General features: G+C 41.5%; 1 protein-coding gene across 1 annotated transcript in view; it reads right to left on the reverse strand.

Moving 5' to 3' along the window:
- The window catches only part of FAM49B (family with sequence similarity 49, member B), a 44,251-nt gene extending 36,441 nt beyond the window's left edge, over nucleotides 1-7,810 (reverse strand). The window contains exon 1 of the mRNA XM_010159672.1: nucleotides 7,739-7,810. The gene's annotated coding sequence lies outside the window, so the exon portion shown is untranslated. The remainder of the gene's footprint in view (nucleotides 1-7,738) is intronic.
- Between the last annotated feature and the right edge of the window lie 3,229 nt (nucleotides 7,811-11,039).

Here is an 11,039-nt window from a genome sequence, read left to right on the forward strand (position 1 = left end):
AGCTTTCTTGGCAGTTCTCAAACTGTGTTAGAGACCTGTCTAAGCCACATCTTATGGCTTCTGTCCTTTATTCCGATTAAAACGCATTCATCCCAATATAACTCATATCCTACACAGCTCTATCAGCACACAGCTCTTCATACCGTGCATCCACACAGCTAGTGGCACTCTGTTCCATGTGCTAAGCTAGGAGCACAACTAATTACTCAGCACACCCCAAGTGAGCTCTGCAAAGTGCTGTTTCAGTGTTCAGTCTGAAGATTTGGCTTCAAGAGGACTGTAGCCAAGAGCCGTCAGGTTTGCTTTGAAGAAAATAGTTCAAGGAATTTAGATGCTGCACTATAGATTAACAAGAGGGGAATAATTTTTTAATATATACATAGATAGGGTGTTTATACACACACTCTTTTTACCAACAGTATAACAAAAAAGAAAACCACATATAATTGAGAAGCTTATATGGTGTAAGAGAATATTCACACATATACAAGACTAATACGCAGCATGAAAATTTGTATTTCATCCACTTACAGGTATGTTTTTCACAACAAACCATTACTTTGGCTTAGCGGAAACAGCAAAATGAACTGTCAATCCTCATTTTTGCATCTCACAGCTTCACATAGGAAAAAAAAGCTGCAAGCTAAAGGACAAGTACATGGAATTTTTTTAAACAAATCAGAAAGTCAATATAAATAGTTCCAAATAAACTTTTTCACTTCTCAGAGCAAATGAGAATAATAAGTGTTGGGTAACCAGAGGACAAATAAGAACTTTTAGGAAAACAGAGTGGACTACTTCAGTTGTTTATTTTGTTTTGGTGTGGGGTTTTTTGTTTTGGGTTTGGTTCCCCCCCCTCCCCCCCCCCTTCTTCTTTACTTGTGATTGCTGGGGTTCTTTTGGTGGTGGGTTGGGAGGTAGAACTGTGATATTTTAGTCCAGGCTACACAACTTCCTGTTTTACTGCAAGAAAAAAAAAATTAAAAGCCTGCAAGAATTAGTGAAGCAAGTCCCAGGTCTAACAGTCAATTATTCAAACAACTGCACTTGCTATTTCTGGTAGCATATTATCTCCTGTATTTCTTTTAAACCTTCACAGATCTAAATCCTGAATTATTTAGTGCTGGGTATATAACATGAGCAGGATTTTGAAGAACTCTAGCATTCAGGCTTTCACACCTCAAAAGAGTACGTAAGTATTCCTAAGGTAGGAAGAGATACTGGACACCTTTTCAACATTAAATGACACTGCCATTTGCTACCTACTGCAGGTTTAACTTCCCCATGAATACTTAGCATTGCCATTTTTCTGCAGTTGACACTTCCTTTGATGTTGTGCTGTTCACCCCCAATTGTGAAGTGTTCCTGAATACCAACCAAGTGATTCAAATAAGCTTTATCTAAGCTATGATATAATTCTTTAGGAATATGGCAGAGCTTAAGTGTACGAGTTCTGACTCAATATCAGCATAACAGAAATAAAACCATACCCTGTCCCAGGAAGTTTGCAGAAATACTCATCCACTTGCGTAATAAAAACAGTAAGACAAGAAAAGGTCAAAAGGGCTTTTCCATTCAACATTATTAGTAGTGTATCATCAGCTCTGAGCAACCCCAAGAACCACAGCCCTATTCAGGAACACAGAGGAGTCCTTATTTCTTATAACCTAGATTCCGATGCTCAGAGTAAACCATTTTCCTGGGGACTACCCTAGGTCATATGAACAGAAAGGAACGTCTACCATGAAAGGAAGAAACTAGAGAAGAGAGTAACTTGTCACCTAAAACATCTTTTGCTGGTTTTAGTGAGTTCTAACCGTAAACTGGTTCCTCAACAGCATCAGAAATTGAGATCTGAAGCCAGAGTTAATGCTCTGGTAGGTAAAACTTTATGATGAATCTAGAGCTAAGCTGATTAGGGTCGACCTACAGAAGTGTCACAGACAGCACCTCTGCTGCTCAGAGGCAAGGGATTTGTTTATTCCAGATTTCAAAGAACACAGACTAGCTGTCAAAAGCCTGGAAAGCCCTTCCTATGGAAACCAGAGCAGTCAGTTTTACCACATGCTTCTCACACTCAAGAGCTGAGCAGATTAGAGGGGACACTCAAGTAGTTTGCTTGAAAGCTCCTCCTCCCAACGGTCCCTCGTACTGCCCCACTAAGCAAGTCTCAGTAGAGGCAGCTCCCCTGCTGTTGTAACTCACACTCAAGCCAGGAGACAACACTGAACAAGAGTGACTCCACAACAGAGCCTTGGGACAAGCAGGAACTTCTGCTGAGAAGGGTCAGAGGAGCTCTGCTCCAGCCAGAGGAACTGCCACAGGGCTGAGACTCCTGAAAGCACATCCAACTTGCCCCAGAGTGCCTTGAGCTCCACCTACACACCCACATGGAAACTTTTGTGGTAACTGTTTCTGCTAAAATTAAGAAAAGAGGAGGAGGAACAGCAGGGAAGCTTTTCAGATTAGCTGAAGAGTAACGTTTCAGTAACAGAAGTTTGAGATTACTCTAACACAAACAGGGGTGATTAGATGCCAGTGAAATGATAAACAAGAATGCTCCAAACAATCATATCAATCACGAGCTGTCCAGAAAGGAAGAATCTAACCATGTTACTTTAACCTGTGACCTCAAATATTTATTGGGTAGCATTTAAGATGGAAGCAGCCACAGAAGTTACAGAATAGAGGGTAACAAACATTAAGAGAAATGTTTGTTGGTCCCAGACTCTCCTGTGTTTGGGCCCAGCTCCTAGAGACGTTTGTTGGTCCCAGACTCTGTGTTTGGGCCCAGCTCCTAGAGACTGTTGTGCCTATTCAACAGCTTTGTCCCCAAAACCAGGAGCCACACAACAAGGTCTGAATTCCTGTATTGTAATTTAATGATACTGAGTCTCAACAGCTGTACAGCATTTGTGCTCAATAATTTCCAAAATTAATTCCACAATGAGCTAAAAGGAGGCAAACTCCAAGGGAAGTTCAAAGTTCAGGTTGGACACTAGGAAAAGGTTCTTCACTGCAGGGTGGTTGATCACTGGGACAGGTTCCCCAGGGAAGTGGTCACAGCACCCAGCTTGTCAGAGTTCAAAGAGCACCTGGACAATGCTCTTAGTCACATGATTCAGTTTTAGGTAGTCCCAAGAGGCGCAGGGAGTTAGGACTTGATCCTGGTGGTCTCCTCCAACATGAGATATACTATGATTCTAAATAATAAAACTGCAGTTAAGCAACCAAGTAGTAATCTGAATATTAACAGGGTCTGAAGGACTGCTTGTTAATAGTCCAATTCCCTACATATTTAAAAAAAAAAACAGAAAAATCCACAAAATCCAGAAATTTCCTTTCACAAGCATTTAAGAGCCTTCTGTAAGTCAGGAAGCGAAATAAGCAACATCTGGCATTAATCTAACAGAACAGACTACGTAAAAACACAACACTGAAGCCCAGTCACCTGTCTCAACGAGCACAACTTTTCAGGCCAAATGTCCTTCTGATGAGAAAAGTTTACATATTTTGCCCGTCTGTTTAAAAAAAGGCTTTTCAAAAACTCAAAACAACCTAACCCTTAATGTCTTGGTTTTGAAGGCTTACTGGACAAACAGAATTAAACAGTTCATGTCGTCCTGAGCGTCTATTTACAGGTGGAGAAAAATAGCAGCTTCACCTTCATAAACAAATCTGCATGGCTGGGGTCTCAAGCAGAACAGTTTACTAATGAGCCTTTAAACCAGATTCAGAACTCGGGTCTTTAAACTTGCTCCAACTGTTGCAGTAGGACTATTGCATATAAAGGAAGGGTATTTTGAAAGAGCTCTACGCTGAATTCTGCTTGATTACAGTAAAAGAAAAAGCCCTGTGGCTGATCATTTGTAGATTGCAACCATTTTCATTCAAGGGTTTAAGTAATTTTATATCCACTGTGAGAGAGAAGATATGACAATACCTTGCATCAGCACAGGCAGATTATTTACATTCACTGCTAATACGGACTATTAAGACTTCAAAAGACAGAGGATTGCACAAAAGGTTTTAGCCCCTCAGCCTACTCCCCCGCTACCACAACAAGCCCTAAGACAAAAATACAGCAAATAAATAGGAGGGAGCTCAGTTTGGCCTAAAAAACTGTCAGCTATTCCCCTTTCTGGCCTTAGGCACCCGCATTGACACAAAGTGAACACATGCTGGTAGAGCTTCAGTAAAATGATCAGAATTTCTACCAAAGTGTTTTACAGTGAGTGTCAAAACCACAGAAGTGCTTAACCTCCACACACTAAGATTCATTTCAACAAACTCGCTATCACACGGATGACAAATCAATTCAAGAAGCTATCTGGAATTGCAAAGAGAATTTATAGGCCAACCTACAGCAATATATTTAGAGGAACACTTCCAAAGGAGATCGCTTTTAATTTGTGGCACAAATGGGAAGTAAAAGTGGTTTCAGTTGTCAGAAAGACATTCATTTTTCTTCATGTATTTACAGTCTAACCTCACCGTGACAGATCATTCCTTCAGCCCGACGGTTCCCACATTACCCTACTGTTGCTATCTGGTAGGCTCTGCAGTGAAAGCCTTTTTCAAGCCGCTCAGACCACTTTTAACTTCACTTTCTACACTGGTCACATCGGTTTCCCCAAACAAAAACAATCCTTCTGAAAGCACAGATTAAAACCTGCACATTCTTTAAACACATATTTGGCTTTATATAAACTTCTCAGACAGTCAAAGCCATGCAGAAGTAACACATGCAATACGGCCCTACTCAACTCCGTATCTCTTCCGACTGAGGTCCTTCACTTCTAACCTTTTGTAGCTATGGGGACAACTAGCAACAAACTTCCCTGCTCTTTTTAAGCTTAGCACATATTAAGGGGTTTACAGTAAAAGGCTGAAATTGTTACCAAAGAGATTTTAAAGATTTTCCTTACAAGGAAGCAGAAGACTGAAGATGTGTCAGTCAGACAAATGCTACTCTCGTAAGAGCTATGTAAGCCACAACAAAGCCTACTCAAAATTAATAAGAAAATGACAGGCATGCATTTGCTTCCACTTTGCAAACATAATACTGAATGTGTTTTCATATCTATTAAAATTAGCACAAAATGCAAAACCTGTTAATCCACAAACACTGCAAGAGCAGTGCTGGAACAGGGACTCCACAACACGTTAACGAGTTTGCTCGCAACACTTCCCCATCATCATTAAAGGGGAACAATCCTAAACTGCATGGAAAGATTTTTAAATCTTCAAGCACACAGACAAGTTCAAGCTGCATATGAAAGAGAAAGCTATAAAAGAAGAATGAACAATTATCAGATATTATATGCAAAAGCAGGAGATAATCATCAAGATCTTTTCTGAACGACTGATACCCTGGAAAAACAATCCCATGTAAGTAAGTTAACGTAATGAAAAGCTAATGAGAAAAACAGGGCAAGCACTAGAACACTATTACGTCCTCCCCTGTCTGTACTGATGGACAACTGAAACATCATACTACCTAGAGATAAATACTACCTAGATAAAGCAGGCACACATCTTACACAAACATTTGGGCCAGTCTGCACCACACCGAGGTACAGCTGGTTTAATACCTGGGCACCGGTCATGCAAGATCCAGACATACTCTGCCCCAGGGGATGAGATGTTCATGCGCTGCATCCTCTTTTCAATGTACTCCCAGAGCTAGGGGCTTGAGATGAGACCTGGGTCAGGTCTAAAATGTGGTAGAGCTCAGTAGGCTCTCAGCTCACATCTTCCCAGACCAATGTTAATGCTGGAAACAGTGAAATCAAGTATGTTTGGCACTATCCCTAAACTCAAAAAGCATTTCTTGGCCCTAAAGGAAAAGCTGAATTAAGACAAATACTGTACCACAGTTTCAGACAAAGAGCTACTTTCTAAAACTACCCAGTTTCACACAGCATGGCTATCCTGTTAAAACTTTTCCCTTAGAGAGACAAGTGGATGTGGGAGGGGGAAGAGAAGCTGAAGCAGGGAAATGCACAGAAGACCCCTCACTGCTGGGTTAATGAGCTTTTCCATTTTCTGTATGGGGAAGCTACACACTCAAATTTAGTGACAGACATACTTATTCACATCATGTATGATCAGAATAATCCAAAGGACTAACTTAAAAATTGCTATCAGGTAGTTACAATGTGGTTCAGAACTTGTGTTGGTAATACAGTGCTTTGGTACCTCAAACTATGACATGCTATAGGCCTTTTCAAACAGTATCTGGGAAGGAAGGAGACTCATAGCACATTTCAGTGTCAAAAGCTGCTACTTTACAGAGCCAGGCAACAAAGCTCCTGAAATTATGGCTCACAAACAGCTGTACTATACAAGTCATCTTTACATAAAAAGACTACATGAAGTCAAACACTTTTCACTATCATTTCTGACAGATGTGAGCCTCCAAAACATTCCTATCATTAACCAAGGTCTGGCAGAGTAGCAGAACAAAGTATTTTAATATTCTCTGTGAACCCTGGCTATTAGCAACAGCTACACAACACAACTTCATAAAGTTATCCTCAACTGCTTTAAAATTTAGGCAAATTAACTGGCATGCAATGATTAATGAAGCATCTGTAAATATTTGGGTCCTAAAAGCTTATGCTGTTATTATTTCAAAGGGATGTTGTGTTCATGCGCTGTATTCTCTTTTCAGCATATTCCCAAAGTTTGGGAATACTGCTTCTTCCCATGTTCATCCTTGGACCCAGCTGCATCACCCCATTCCAGGCTAAGAACCCTCTCCTGACACAAGTTTACTTCATCCTGTAGCTCAAACAGCAGTAATAAAGAGAAGGATAGGATTCAAGCTTTATAGAAGGTATACAGTAAGGTGTAATAACAGAGGAAAACTGAATGCATATTTAGTTCACAACTTTGTGGATGTCTTTCCCCATACCAAAAGACTACTGCTTCATTTACAACGTTAAGTATTTAGAAGCGAGCTGTAAATCTGGTACCTACTATCAAAGCGCCTAAGATTTATCTACATCAAGACATTCAGATGTCCTAAATTCTCCTTCCTTGTGACTGCCTTGCAATAGCATAGCTCAGTGCCTTAAGTTATGGGCAGTTAAACTGCTACCAAGTGGTCACAGCTCTTCATGGATGATCCTTTGCCATTCTGTACCTGCAGGCAACCTACAGATGATTTTGAATGCCTGTGAATTATGATACATCCTTAGTTTTATTAATCATGTTATTTCCAGTGAGAATTGCGCCTCAAACACCCATAGAATAATTAAAAGCACAGTAATGGCATCTTCCAAAGCACCTGGATACTCAACATGCTTAGCCACATTCAACTTCTAAACTAGATTTCGTTAAAGCTTCCTCTTTTCTCTCTCCCCAGGCTCTGAAGCACCAGATGTGAAGTTTCAGTGTTTGCACTGTGACACTTCAAATTGTTTTTATATAGTAAGAGGTATAGACACATTGTATTAGTCTCAGTGGAAAAGACAAATAGACAATGTTTAAATCCTACAGAAAAAAAGGCTAGATTTTTCTCTCCTGCTGTGACAGCAGGAAAATCAAATACTCACATTACCCACTGCTACTGAGCCTTTTGTCTGGTAAGCTACAGTTAATTACAAAATAAAAGTATTGCATGAACTACTTCTCATTTTCGACAGATCAAAACATTTTGTACTCCTTCACCTAAAATACTATGGAAAACAATAAAACATTCTAGAAGCAGAGACACCTAAGAAGTGTTTACCAGTTGGTAGTATCTTCTTGCAGTCTTAGCAGAGAACTCCCTTCCTCAGATTGCCAACGCAGCAGCTCGTCTCCAGAATCTGAACAAACAGAAGAATGCCATTAAACATAAACAATACACTGTATTTCAATTACATAAGCCAGTGCCAGGGGTAAATCAAAGTTAATCCTGCAGTGCCAAGGAACCTACATAATTCTGTAGGAATGCAAATAAAACATGCAGTTTTCAAACACACTTGAGATTTTAGGGGAATGACACTGCAAGCAAATGGAGAGGCACCCTTACAAACTCTGCTGTGAGTCAGTAAAGCAATTAGCTATCCAGGATCACAAGCATCAGAAATGGAGCACTGCATCCCAGCAATACTGAGTGAAGTTACACAGTTACAGCGCACACACAAAATAGAGCGTTACATCTCTGCATTGCTGAGCCAAGTTACACACAGCCGCAGCAGGAAAAAGTAGGTCTCAGTTCAAGTTTTATTTACTGTGTCACATAACTGTGCACACAGAAAAATGCTTCACTGCTGCAGTCTTCAGCAGTTAAATACAAATTTGGCCAATGGCATTTGTTACCTTTCCAGACTTACCCTAGGATTACTTAGATGTCCTGCTTCAAAACTAAGTTTCTGGTTTAAAAAATTAGAATTTGTATAGTCAGAACAGCATTTTGTCAGGAAATGTGGCACTGAGATCTACTGCAAGCATTCTAAGGCTCTTTAAGTTCATTTGGAATAGGTTTCTGCAGCAGTCTACCCTTTCTTACTACACTAACTGGACAATGAAATGGCCAACACCTTACTGTTGTGGTCAATAGTTCATATGCCTTTTTGATCTGGGGTTTTGTAGGCTGCTTCTGTTTCTAGGATTTCAACTAGTTTAAACATTTGAGTTTTGTCAGTTAACCTGTCTCCTACTTCAGGTATCATTCCTGGTACCAGAATCCGCCCTGTCAACGCTGCATTCAAAGAGTGATCCTAGCGTTCTGTACCACAATTAGCTTTCTGCTTCTGCAGCAAAGTCAACCACATTCTGCAAAGCATCTGTTTTTAGCATAAACTTGCTTTAGAAATATAAAATCCCTGTCATGTCATTGCAAATTCAGCTGAAGAGGCATGAAATATTCAGCGTTAATTTGTCTTTAATCAGCTATCAGCAGCTTCTATTACATCAGATAATCCTGATTAACAAGCATTTAACAAAAAATATGCTGCTTTGCAGTAAAATTTCTAACCACAAGGCCATAATATTACTGATTTATTCCAGTTTTGGAAGGGTGGAGGGAAGCAGAAGAGCTATGCAGTATCAAGGCTGGGGGACGATTTTAGTCACAGTGAAAAATATCAAAAGATACCACCTATCCCCTCCTCCCCTCTCTGCAAAAGACAATCTTGCAACCTGAATAGCAAAGCCAGGAAAGAGAAGACAAGGACTTAGAGTTACTATGCAAAATCTAATGGACAGAATATCAGGGAATCCCATTTGCAGCTACGCTGCAGCAAATAGTTGTAACAGAGTTCAAAATTAAAGACAGAAAGAGAGTAATGTTAGTCATAGAATCATAGAATGGTCTGGGTTGGAAGGGACCTTAAAGATCATCCAGTTCCAACCCCCCTGCCATGGGCAGGGACCCCTTCCACTAGACCAGGTTGCTCAAAGCCTCATCCAGTCTGGCCTTGAACACTTCCAGGGATGGGGCATCCACAGCTTCTCTGGGCAACCTGTTCCAGTGCCTCACCACCCTCTCTGTGAAGAACTTCTTCCTGATATCTAATCTAAACCTCCCTGCTTTCAGTTTAAACCCATTACCCCTTGTCCTGTCACTACAGGCCCTTGTAAAAAGTCCCCCCCAGCTTCCTTGTAGCCCCTTCAGGTACTGGAAAGCTGCAATAAGGTCCCCCCGGAGCCTTCCCTTCTCCAGGCTGAACAAGCCCAACTCTCTCAGCCTTTCATCTTAGGAGAGGTGCTCCAGCCCTAGTCATCAATAACTTAGGCCAATTTGTGCCAAGTCAGCACCTAAGATAAGCAGCTGCATAGGAAATCAATATTTTGGGGGTTTTTGCCTGCAAGTGTTACATGCAGCACTCCTCTCTTCCAGAAAGGGAAGTTTCAGTGTCATCCAAGACACCTTATTCACTTTGTTAAAGCACAGGCTTAACAGTTGTTCCACTACACTATTTCAGTTCCTTTCATTCATAGTCCTCTGGCCAAACTGTGTAAAGTTAACAATTCAGTTGAAAGCTTCTGAGTGGATCCATAAGGCTTTGTACTCATGGGGCTCGGCAAGTCGCTGAGCAGAACAGCACTGTCACTGCCTACAGCCTGGTAACAGGATTTGAAAGTTGTGCTGGCTGACTGACCACTTATGCAATTGCAACACGCGCAATTTCCTTCAACACACTCAAAAATACTTCCTTCTACCATGCTGTGATACAGTATAAAAAGCTTCAGTCCCAGAGAATGGTGTTTTTTTCTTCCACACATGATTGATCATTTCATTAAACAGAAAATTTGTGTTATGCTTTCACTGAACCAACCCACGTATCATCATGTTGCCAAATTCAAATATTTAAACTTCCTCCTACCTCAAACAGCATGGAGGATGTTTTTTCACTGCATGCAGCTCTGGGGCCCCTGATATAACAAAGGTATCAACTGGTTGGAGCAAGTCTGAAGGAGGCCCTGAAGATGATCAGAGGGCTGGAGCACCTCTGCTATGATGAAAGGCTGAGAGAGCTGGGCTTGTTCAGCCTGGAGAAGAGAAAGCTCTGGGGACACCTTATTGCAGCCTTCCAGTACCTGAAGGGGCTACAAGGAAGCTGGGGGGGACTTTTTACCAGGGCCTGTAGTGACAGGACAAGGGGTAACGGGTTTAAATTGAAAGGGGGGAGGTTTAGATTAGGTATCAGGAAGAGGTTCTTCCCGGAGAGGGGGGTGAGGCACTGGAACAGGTTGCCCAGAGAAGCTGTGGATGCCCCATCCCTGGAAGTGTTCAAGGCCAGGCTGGATGAGGCTTTGAGCAACCTGGTCTAGTGGAAGGTGTCCCTGCCCATGGCAGGGGGGTTGGAACTACATGATCTTTAAGGTCCCTTCCAACCCAAACCATTCTATGAATAAAAGCAGTACCTAAGCCTGCATGGAAACTGTTCTGCACCTCCAGTCCCACACAGCTCTACACCACTCCCCCTCTGGATGCTCAGCATCTCCTGTGCCATAGTTCCTCCCTGACAACCCATTCCCATGGACTTGCCTTCCAATGAGAAAGGTAAGGCAGTGCCAACAGCTGCAGCTGTGTCAGAAAT

The sequence above is a fragment of the Eurypyga helias genome, unplaced genomic scaffold, assembly GCF_000690775.1.
Source record: "Eurypyga helias isolate BGI_N326 unplaced genomic scaffold, ASM69077v1 scaffold7909, whole genome shotgun sequence".
Taxonomy (NCBI): Eukaryota; Metazoa; Chordata; class Aves; order Eurypygiformes; family Eurypygidae; genus Eurypyga; species Eurypyga helias.